Genomic DNA, 10,565 nt, shown 5'->3' on the forward strand with positions numbered 1-10,565 from the left:
TAATAAATTCTGGATATTAAAAAATAATGAAGTACCCTGACTTCATTTAGCTTCATGTATTGAAAAAGGCATGAATTTATGCCAACTCATAATATTTGAGATGACTGCAACTCTGACAGACTTGTGATTTCATACCCTAAGTTTATGTTTCTAAATATATTATGGAATAGTCACAGTTCACTGAGTTCAGTAGTATAATTATTCCATTTCATAGATAACAAAAGTGAGGTACATAAGGTTTCTTACCTTGAACCACTCTGTAAAGTGGTCATATTAGCAACCCAGGCAACTTGATTCCAGAGGCCAAGCTCATAGTCAAATGGCACAGACTCCTTGCCCAAAATAATTGGCCATAAGTGACTGGGAGTGCAAATCTTCAATAAGTTCAAGTTTTACAAATTTACACATAAGAGACATTGTAAACTATCATAGCAACCTAAGAGATCATTTAACATGATAAACACACTAATCAATTGATGACCTAAATTAATCTCCTGTGCTAAAATTTCCCAGGAAACTAAAAACAACTGCCATAAGAATGTTGATTAGCAAAGTGATCTCACGCAGTGAATTTTTAGTAGGCAAATACATTATGTGCTTTCTTTCCTTCTGAATATACCATGAGAACCATGTACTTAGTAGGCAGTTACTTAAATTCCACCGGATTCCCCGAATAAGCATTAGACAATACTGAACATTTTAATAATAGAACTGAGATATTTCTGTGACTCCTTTCCTGGGGGCATTTTCATTAGTTAAAAGTTATCTGAAGTGAGATAATCTCTAACGTTGCTTTTATTAAGTAGGCCAAGGACAGTGCTCCTTTAAATTACATTGACAGAGGCATGTGTTACAATAATCTTGGTGTTTTTATTTCCCACTTCAAAAACCAAATGATTAAGGTTTAGAAAAAACAGGATTGAAATCTTAAATTTATGATCATTTAGTGTTTTCTTTTCATTTTTTTTTACATTTGTATTTTTTTTTATTTGCTCTGGATGGGATTTGTCATTGTGACTTTCCCACTTTCTGGACTATTTCTGATCCTACCACAATAAGACTTTGATTCTGCTAACATGAGAAATCAGGAATGAAGACTCCTTACCCTGCCATCTTGCCAAAGGAGTCTCCTTTTTTGAAAGATTTCAAAGGTTGCTACATGACCCCAGATGAACTTCAGGCTCAGCTTCCCAGGTCCAGACCACCTTAGCTGACCCTGTTTGGCAGGGAGAAGCGGGGGAATGCAATTCCCCAATTTCCCTCTTTCAGCTTACTAAAAACCAAGGGGGAAACCCCACCAGACAGCAAGATGTCTCTAAGCTGAATCCATTTTCCCATCCTTGGTTAAAACTCTTTGCATATAAGGCCAGGTGGGAGCTGATGTTTTCACTCATCTCCCTGTTTCAAAGCATCATTATGAAGTCAGGTTGTACAGTAGTTAACAATACTATATATATGTGTATATATATATATATATATATATATATATATATCATATCTATCAGATATATCACGTGTGTGTGTTTGTGTGTGTGAGGTAAACAAGAGATAACAGCGGCTTCTAGAAACTAATTTTTTTCAAGGTTTCCTGTGTGGTGGGCACCTGAAATACTATAGAAAAGTATCTTGTGTGGTGATTCGGTCTCCTTGCTGCTAGTTGGGTTCTATTTTTATGACCAGGAATGGTGCTGATCAGACAGCTCAGAGGCTGGGAGGGAAGTTGGCCACTGAGTGTCTAATTTTCTGCCTGTGCTCCTATCTGATCAGGCTAGAGACAGCAACAACTGAAAAATACCCAATATATTGATTTCTATAGAATTTCCTTTTTTCATCTCTCTGGCCTTTCCTCTGCTAAGTATTTTTTGTTACTGATTTTTGCTACAATAACTCTTGTTTCAGTCACAGCAAGAAACAAAAGCCCAAACACACAGCAAAGCCCTCTGAAAGAGCAGAAAACAAAAGGTTTGACCCAAGGGGAAGGGGAGTAGAGAAGGGGCTTGGTTTTGTTTTTTAAATAGGACTGGAAGATTAACATTGAAAAATCAGGAGATGATGTCCAACCATTTTCACAAGGCAAAGCCCTCCTGTATTTCTACCTCTGTGGTTTTGGTTTTAAATTCCTTTTTCTCTTCTAGGTGCTAATATTTCTCTCCATCCTCATGTTCTTGGTGTTTTATTGTGCTTGTATTTTTTGTTTGTTTTTTAACTTTGTGTCACTACCTCAGTTTGCCCCCATGCCCCTTACTTTACATGAAAGCAAAATATTCCTTCAGCAGAGTGAAGAGGTGGCAGATGACTGTCACTCTCCAGGTCCGGCCCAGCAGTCTCTGCCTTGCCAAGTGGTTCATGTTGGAGACATCAGAATAGTGAACAAGGAAGCCAAATACCTTTTCCATTTCAGTGCACCATAGATGTCCTCTTTCTCATTCATGAAGATGGGGAAATGCTGGCCTTTGCCCTGCTTTATGGAGTTTGACCTATTGGGAATGGCCCTTACTTTGCTGAACTTCACTATTCTGTTCCAGACACCCCGCAGCTCCAGCTTTTCTTTCACAGTGGATGGCAATGGCCTGTTCAGATCGGGAAGATTCCCCCAGAAATACCAGGCCCTGTAGCCGACTCTTCTTTGGCATCAATCACAGGGTTGAACTCTAGAAATCGCGGCATTTCCCCCATCACTAACGCCCATGGCCACCACATTCTCAAAGAGCCAAAAGTGGCAGTCATCTTCCTCCTTGGGTCGCGCATCAAGCAGGAGGCGGTAGAACTCAAACAAGATCCGGCTAGTGACCTTGTAGAGCCCCTTGTGGGCCGAGTTGACAATGGAGAGGTCATTGCAGGGACTGTCCCCAGTCACAGATCAAATGGACCCCACTCGTGGGTATGCTTCTTAGTGATGCTGCAGGCGTCCCCGATGTACACGATCTTCTCCTGGTGCCACACCATGCTCATTGCAATGGAGTCTTCACACACCTCTGAGGAAAAGTAGCGGTCCACCTGGATGCCCAGATCCTGCAGCACCAGGAGCCGAGTAGCGATTCAATCCAAGAGAGACAGCAGCCAGATGGGCTTCTCGGCCTTGGCAGTGTCACTCTCGTCATTGTCAGGGCAGGCCGAGAACAGCTTCCCTGCACGGCTCCTGGCCACCTGCAGGACTTCGTAAGTAGCCTTCCGGCACATGGGCTGCTTTTGTAGGTAGCCTGGTGGAACGTGCTGCAGAAGGAGCTCAGCCGCATCAGCTTCTCAACACACACCACTGAGAACTTGCCCTTTCCAAACCACATGAGCCGGCGGGTGTCTTCAGCTGCTCGTTTCAGGCGGTCACCAACACAAGGTATGGCCTGGCCACCAGGAGAAGCCCAGCAGTTTCCCCCGCAAACACCGGCTCCCCAGTGTCACACCCCCGCTGTCCTCATACTCCTGCTGGTCCTGAGCTGCTTTGGCGGCATTCTTGTCCCCGGCGTGAGCCCCCACAGGCTCAGGTGTGGTGGCCACAGTGGGGACGGCAGGGTCAGCAGGCTGCTGCACAGCAGGAGGGCTGGCCTCCTCCACCTTCTGTGACTCCCGGGCCCCTGCTTTCCTTCCACAGCTTTCATTGATGTCATTACCTTGGCTTTCTTCTCAGCCTGAAAGGCTAGGTGCAGCCCCTCTGCGGTCAGGCTCAGGTCATTTAATGTTTTCTTTAGGTCTCTGCTTTGCTAAGTTTTTTAGAATGAATATTTTTTAAACTAAGAGAACACATGCCAATCTTAACATTATATATTTATAGTCTTTATGTTGGAAGCAAATTTCTTTGAAATGTGATTCATTTAAAAATTCATTCTTTTAGGAACTAAGCTAGAATGCTGACAAGAGAAATGAAATATCTATCCTAATTTTCATAAATGATACTTTCTAAACCTATAAGGAAAATTCATTTACCTGAAGTTATTATACATACTTCTGACAACTTTCTTCATCTTAACAAGTATATTGAAAAACAGTATAATGCCCAAGGAAAGAGAAAAATACATTTAATTTAAATTGCAGATTATATTAACAAGCTTTCTCAGTTGTTAAAAAATTACTATATTTCTAAATTATCTGTATAATTCTGGCAAAGATTGATTTTCATTGTTCAGATCAAAATATTTATTTTTACACCAATAATATAATCTGTTATCCAAACATCACCTTAAGTTTCAGAAGTATAAAATATCTTTGCAATTTCTATCATCTATTTCTTCATAAAGCATCTTTTTAATTATTATGCCAGTTAAAAACAAAAACAACCACAACAAAAAAGTTGACAGTTTGGCAATTAGGCCTGTTGGTAGATTATATTTGCATTAATTTTTAAATTATAATCTTGAATATTATTTGACATTTTGAAGTATTAAATGCATAGACTTAAAGAAAAAAAGATAGATGGATAGATAGGTGACAAGCAGATCGATGATAGATTCACCACGGTCAGAAAAATTACAAATTTGTATTTATTGGCACCTCAAATGAGCATTATTAATATAGAAACTTCAACTCTTCAAAATGGCAAAAATCTATCATAATGTTCTAAAAAGAAGATATTTAGTCTTCCTTCTTTTAAAAATGTAGTTGTATTCTGTAAAAAACTTTCAAAGAATTAATTTGTATTCAAATAATATTATTTTGTGTTTATATGCAAATTTAACTTTAATTTCAGGCAATTCTGAATAGCAATTTCACTTACATGAATGCTTGGCTAGAAATTGAAAGACAGGTAGAAATGTATACTATAACAAGAAAATTAATTGCATATGGGTAATATATGTTCTGAGATAAAATCAGAGAGGATGAAGGATGCTGTAAATTGAAATCATTCTAATTAAATGAAATAGAGCACTGTGAAAGAAGAATTTGGGAACTTGTAAGGAATTGGGCTTTATAATGAATAAGAAGACAATTCACAAGATTTCAATGTTCTAATTACATTGATTATGTTTACATTAAAAAGATTCCATTAGATCCAGGATAGATTAGAATCTATTAAAATGAAGATGTAGGGAAATTTCGAAGACATTTCAAGCTAAGAATTTTCATACATGAAATTTATTGAGATGCTGAGAATGAAGAGGAAGGACCAACCTATTGTAGCCAATGACATTTTGGCTTAAATTATCTTTAGATAGTGAAACCAATATATAAAATGTTAGAAGTTGGAATGAATTTATTAGAAAACATAATTCTGGGGCCAGGGATGTAGCTCAGTGGCACTGCACCTGCCTCGCAGCCCCAAAGTCCTGAGTTCAATCCCCGGTACTGGAAAAAAAAAGGAAAACAAAAATTCTTCTAATTACAACATAGCAAATACAGTAGCCTTTTCCATGTCAGCAGTTTTGTTTTCCCCAGTTTCAGTTACAGCCAACTATGCTCCAAAAATATGAAATGGAAAATCCCAGATATTACCATTTTGAAAGTTCTAAAACTGCATGTAGTTCATGATAGAGTGATGAAATCTCCAGCTGTCCTAGTATGTTCCACTCAAGATGTGAATCATCCTTTTGTCCAGTGTATCCTAACTGTATTTGCCACCTGCTCAGTAGTCATTTTGTAATTATCTTATCAAATAAAAGACTGTCACAGTACTGTATCACAGTTATACATTCATGCAATCCTTATTTTACTTAGTAATAGCCCCAAAGGGCACGACTAATGATGTAAAAGAGGCATGAGGATATAAAGAAACCCGAGAGATTAACTCTGGTACTAAGTGCCAATGCTGCAGGACATATAGAAAAAACAAATGATACACAGGGTTCAGTATTAGTGGTAATTTCAGGAATCCACTTGGGCGTCTTGGAAGATATCCCCTGTGGCAAAAGAAGAACTGTACTGTATAAATCATTGTTCTACCCAGAGATTCAAAAATAAGCTCTTGAAACCAGAAGTGAAGCCTTAGCTTATGGTGTGCTTTGTGAATAATTATGGGCTCTCTGGGGCTCTTTGTATACTAGGAAAAAGTGTAGAATAGTAGGAAAAAAGGACAGAGGCCAAAACACTATGGTGGCTGAGGATTGAATAAATGAAAGGGAGGAAGACAGAGCAGCCTGGGCAAAACACTGAGAAATATTTTCAGAAAACAAGGAGGTTGAGAAGCTGAAGCTTAAAGTTAATATTCCCTATTAGTATAGCAAATTAAATCAGAAAATGATGGGAAAATTATTTGAAAGAGGAAATGAAACAGAACCTTTTCCAAGGTAGTTACTGTTTCTACTTCCTGATTCAACATTTAAAGTCAATTCAGTAAATGGGAAAGATGATTATGTAGCTTATTTATTTGAGAAAAATGTTTTCTTCAAAACATGAGACTTATTTATTGATAAAAATGGAATATATTTTAAAATTATAAATGATTATATTTCCATATTATATATTTTACACAATTACAAAATGACTACAAATAATACATTTTCATTATAATAGTTGAGTTAGTTAGAAATCAGTTTCCAAAGCAATAGGGGATGTTAGCTCAGATTATGATATTTTCTATATATTCACAAAGTATTTTAAGATAATGTTTACTATTAATATACTGAACATGACAGATTGTGAAATTATAGTACTTACTTCTTTAAAGCAAATCCTAGTTCCCAAGTGTTTTTTATCTAAATTATGACAACTTCACATTCTTTATTTCATGTATATTATTTATATATAGCGAATAAATACATTATTTATTATAGTAATTCATTGAGGTTTATGAACAGAAGAAGGGAACATAAGCAAGTGAAGGAGAGAGAGGAAGGAAGAGTGAAGAAGAGAGCTAGAAAGAGAGAGAGAGAGAGAGAGAGAGAATGATTACAAGCTAGATGCTTGCTTGTCATATTCTAACCCAGAGAAACCTTAACTGCCTCTATTTGAGGGCAAAACTTATGCAGAATAAGCACAGTTTTAGATGCAGGGAGGATTTATTCCAAATGGATTTACATACACATAAACAATATTTCTAGAGTAAAAGAAACGCAGGTGTAAAATAGTTCACTGTGTATTATTCCAATTTTTTTACAAATTACAAAATAAGAGACAGTAAAACAGACTGTTGTAATATACTTTATTTTGTATTCATCTGTACTCATATTTATACTCCAGAGCACAGATTCTTAAAATTGTGACAATATTGTAAGGCATTTAATATATATGAAATTGATGAGTAGGGTCAAATACCTTCTAAAGTTTACATTCTCAAAAATGATGGTTAAAATATGGTATTCCATAATACCTTAGTTTGTAACATTCATTTTTTGTAAGCTTGATAGAAAAAAAGGAAGCTATTTGCTTTTATTTTAGCTTATTCATGTTGACAATTGATATGAATTTTTCTTTCCTGGATCTTTTCATTTTGTATTTGAAATTATTTGAATTCTATCCATAGAATTTAAACTAGAAATTTAAATTTCGCTGATTTGTGGGATTTGTTATTTTTCAGCTCTGAAGTGGTTGAGTAGAAGAGATTCCTGAGTAAAATGCACTCTGGGTAGGTTAATTCAACCAAACTTCTTTCCAGAGAGTTTGTATCTCTGGTTTTCCTTGTATCTCTGGTTTTCCTTGTATCTCCAGTTTTCCTAGCATGGCCAGCTCTGCAGGGAGCTCTAACAATACATTAAAGAGGAAGGCCCTGAGAATTTCATATTGCCCCATCTCTGGGAAAGCAGGTCAGAGCAGCTTGGAGTGAATTTCAACCACTTTCCAAAACAGTTTTCAGATATTTGGCTTTCGGTTTCCTATGTAGTCCTGTCTCTTCTTCAGGTTTAAGTTATAATTTCTCATAGAAAAAACATTTAAAAATTTGGTTGGATTTTTTTTTTCAGTTATTCTTCTTCCATTATTCTAATTTGGCTAAAAGAACATAATACATCCAGTGTCTTCATTTCTCTCATAGTCCTGACTTGTCTCCAGATTAGCAGCTGATTCTTCACATCACTCATCTGCATTTCTCACAATAGAAATTAGAGAAGATATGGATATATCCAGTTGGTGCTTGCCCTTTACATTTAGTTAAGTGTACTACAATCAGTAGCTTATTTTTCTTCAGATGTACAGCAGTGGATTACTGTAAGTATTTAACTCAAATGTATGTGAAAGTTTCTTCTTTTTTGTATCTTTCAAGAAAGAGTTCTATGGAAAATGTATGAAAACAGTGTTTTGACATCCTTTTATACAAATTCATAACCTTGAAATCTTTACACAGTGGACATATATAAGGATATACCTTTTAATACTTAAAATTGTCACAGAATAAAAGGTAACACTTATTGAAATTTTTCATTCAGAGATGTTCTTTGAGAAAAACAAAGGTCAGCAAAGATACTTGTTCACATATTATTTCCAACACAAAACACTTCACAAATATTTTCATCTGTGCATACTCATAAAGTAAAGGTAAGGTTGCACATGAAATAAACAGGAACATTAAATACACAAATACAAAAGTAGTCGTAAATGCTAACCTCTACCCTGTTTTGGCATATCTATGAAGTCTATTTCTGCATAACAACTAAGCAACTAGTGCTGTTTCAGCACCAACTTGGCATATAAAATGAAGAGGCTTCTGTATGTTAAAATTTAAATCATTTTATTGACCAAATAGCAGGGGACACATATCTCTTTTCCAAAAGAAAATCTGCCCGGTAAAAACTAAACCAGGGTTGCAATTACGAAAGCACATTCTTCGGAATAAAATGAAAACCTCTTCCTTAAGTAAAAAGAAACATTATAAACACCTAAGAGAAATCGATAAGGTTACACAGCCAGTCAAGTTCTTCCTGTTGTCTGCACCATGATTCATAATGCGAGACTCTAGGAAATCTATTAATGCAGACATAATCCTGTCTTCCATTGTGAGTATAATAATGGGGTTCTACCCAGCTAATTTAAGTCTTACATGGCAGTGATACGGGTATTTCAAATAAGTATTTGCTACATAAATTTTGTCAAATGTAGACTGAGAATTGGCTTAGTTTATTAATCCAAATTTATAATTATTTCTGAAAGTATTTTATACTGGTCCAAGATTATATGAATTTCTCTTAAATTACTCTGTATTTGATATTTGATATTTGTTGTTCATGTCAAATTCAATATGAAGGTTTCTTCAGACCCTAACACTCTTTCTATTTACATCTTTTCTAAATATTGTGGGAAGTGATTTTGTTCCCATTTCTCAAATTAAGAATAAATAGTACACATAAGACTAAAAAAATGTGTAACTGTTGTAAGGCATGTTATATGAAAATTGTAGAAAATTCTTTTTCGTAGGACAGCAGATAAGTAAAGGAGTTATTTTCTTAGGACATTATATTTTGAGGTAGAATTTTGATATAATATAAGGTGAAAAAATGAGGCATTCTTGGTATGAGTGGAAAAGAATCCTAGAATAATGGTGAGCAGCAATTATCTGGTATAGTGGGATAGCAGAGAAATATGATCAGAAAAGTAGGTAGGCACTAGATTGTAAAAAGACTATCCACTAAGAGATTCTTACACTTATAAAAATCTAAATGACATAGAGGTGGAAATAGATATAATCAGATTCAGACTGCAGGAAAGTAATCACATAATTTTAAAAAGTAAATAATAAAATACTGTTTTATCTCAACCTGGAGCCATGATTTAATATAAATTCTAAAAAGTCAAGAACAAACAAAACCAACATATTTGTGGAGATATAGATATGTAGCAAACATATTACAAATTTAATACATATAATATTTTCACTACCCTCAAAGGATATTTTATATAACTGATAAGAATAAGAAGCTGAAAAAATATACATGTAGAACTTTACCGAAGTGCTGTTTCTTAGTAAGTTTTTGAAACATTATGTGAGTTTTATACTTTATAAAATTGATATGCTAAATTTCAAATATTATGTACTAAATGTTTAAAACAAAATACTTGAACACATTACAAATAGATATTAAATATTACATGATAAAATATTTTAAATAGATTATTGACAGAATACAGAGCTAGTGTAGCTTTTCAAGTGAGAAAGAATGAGAGATTTAACAAGATCGTGACTGCTTGGCAGAATGAGAATTCAAATTCAGCAAAATTTAAGAAGAAAGAAAAGTAATGAAGGCTGTTCTCATATTCAATGTCTGAATGACTCTCAGAAAGAAATTATTAGACTAATATAAATTAGGAGAGAGCAATGTAATTGGATTTTTAATCTCTGGGGCCACTGATTTATTTTGTCATAGAATTTTTGTGGCTTGGTGGAAGCTGAAGGGAAACTACATTGAGGTTCAAGACTGCCTACCTTGGCCTTGCAGAGAGATGGTAATATGTTGGGAAGGGCAATGCCAGACTACTTGTTTTGATGTTGCAGTTGTAGAGAAACCATGCAGTATAAGAGTGTCTGTTACAGATTAATCAAAAATGTGTTCTTAATAAGCATTTATGTACACCTACTATTTTCAAATGCTAATTTCAAACAAGATTCATCATCATTATTACTCTATTACTCTTCACGGTAATTTTAGGAGGTATTACTTGGGAAGAAGTTGCACTTAACAACACTATGATATTTGATGCTTATATAGAGA

The 10,565-nt window shown here is 35.3% G+C and overlaps 1 protein-coding gene and 1 pseudogene across 1 annotated transcript in view; both read right to left on the bottom strand.

Moving 5' to 3' along the window:
- Klhl1 (kelch like family member 1) overlaps window positions 1–10,565 on the bottom strand; it is a 422,969-nt gene that overhangs the window by 184,931 nt on the left and 227,473 nt on the right. The window lies entirely within an intron of this gene.
- LOC147823489 (DNA (cytosine-5)-methyltransferase 3A pseudogene) lies at window positions 487–3,670 on the bottom strand (annotated as a pseudogene).

The sequence above is a fragment of the Heterocephalus glaber genome, unplaced genomic scaffold, assembly GCF_053883595.1.
Source record: "Heterocephalus glaber isolate CG9 unplaced genomic scaffold, H.glaber_assembly_v1.0 deba00001577, whole genome shotgun sequence".
Taxonomy (NCBI): domain Eukaryota; kingdom Metazoa; phylum Chordata; class Mammalia; order Rodentia; family Bathyergidae; genus Heterocephalus; species Heterocephalus glaber.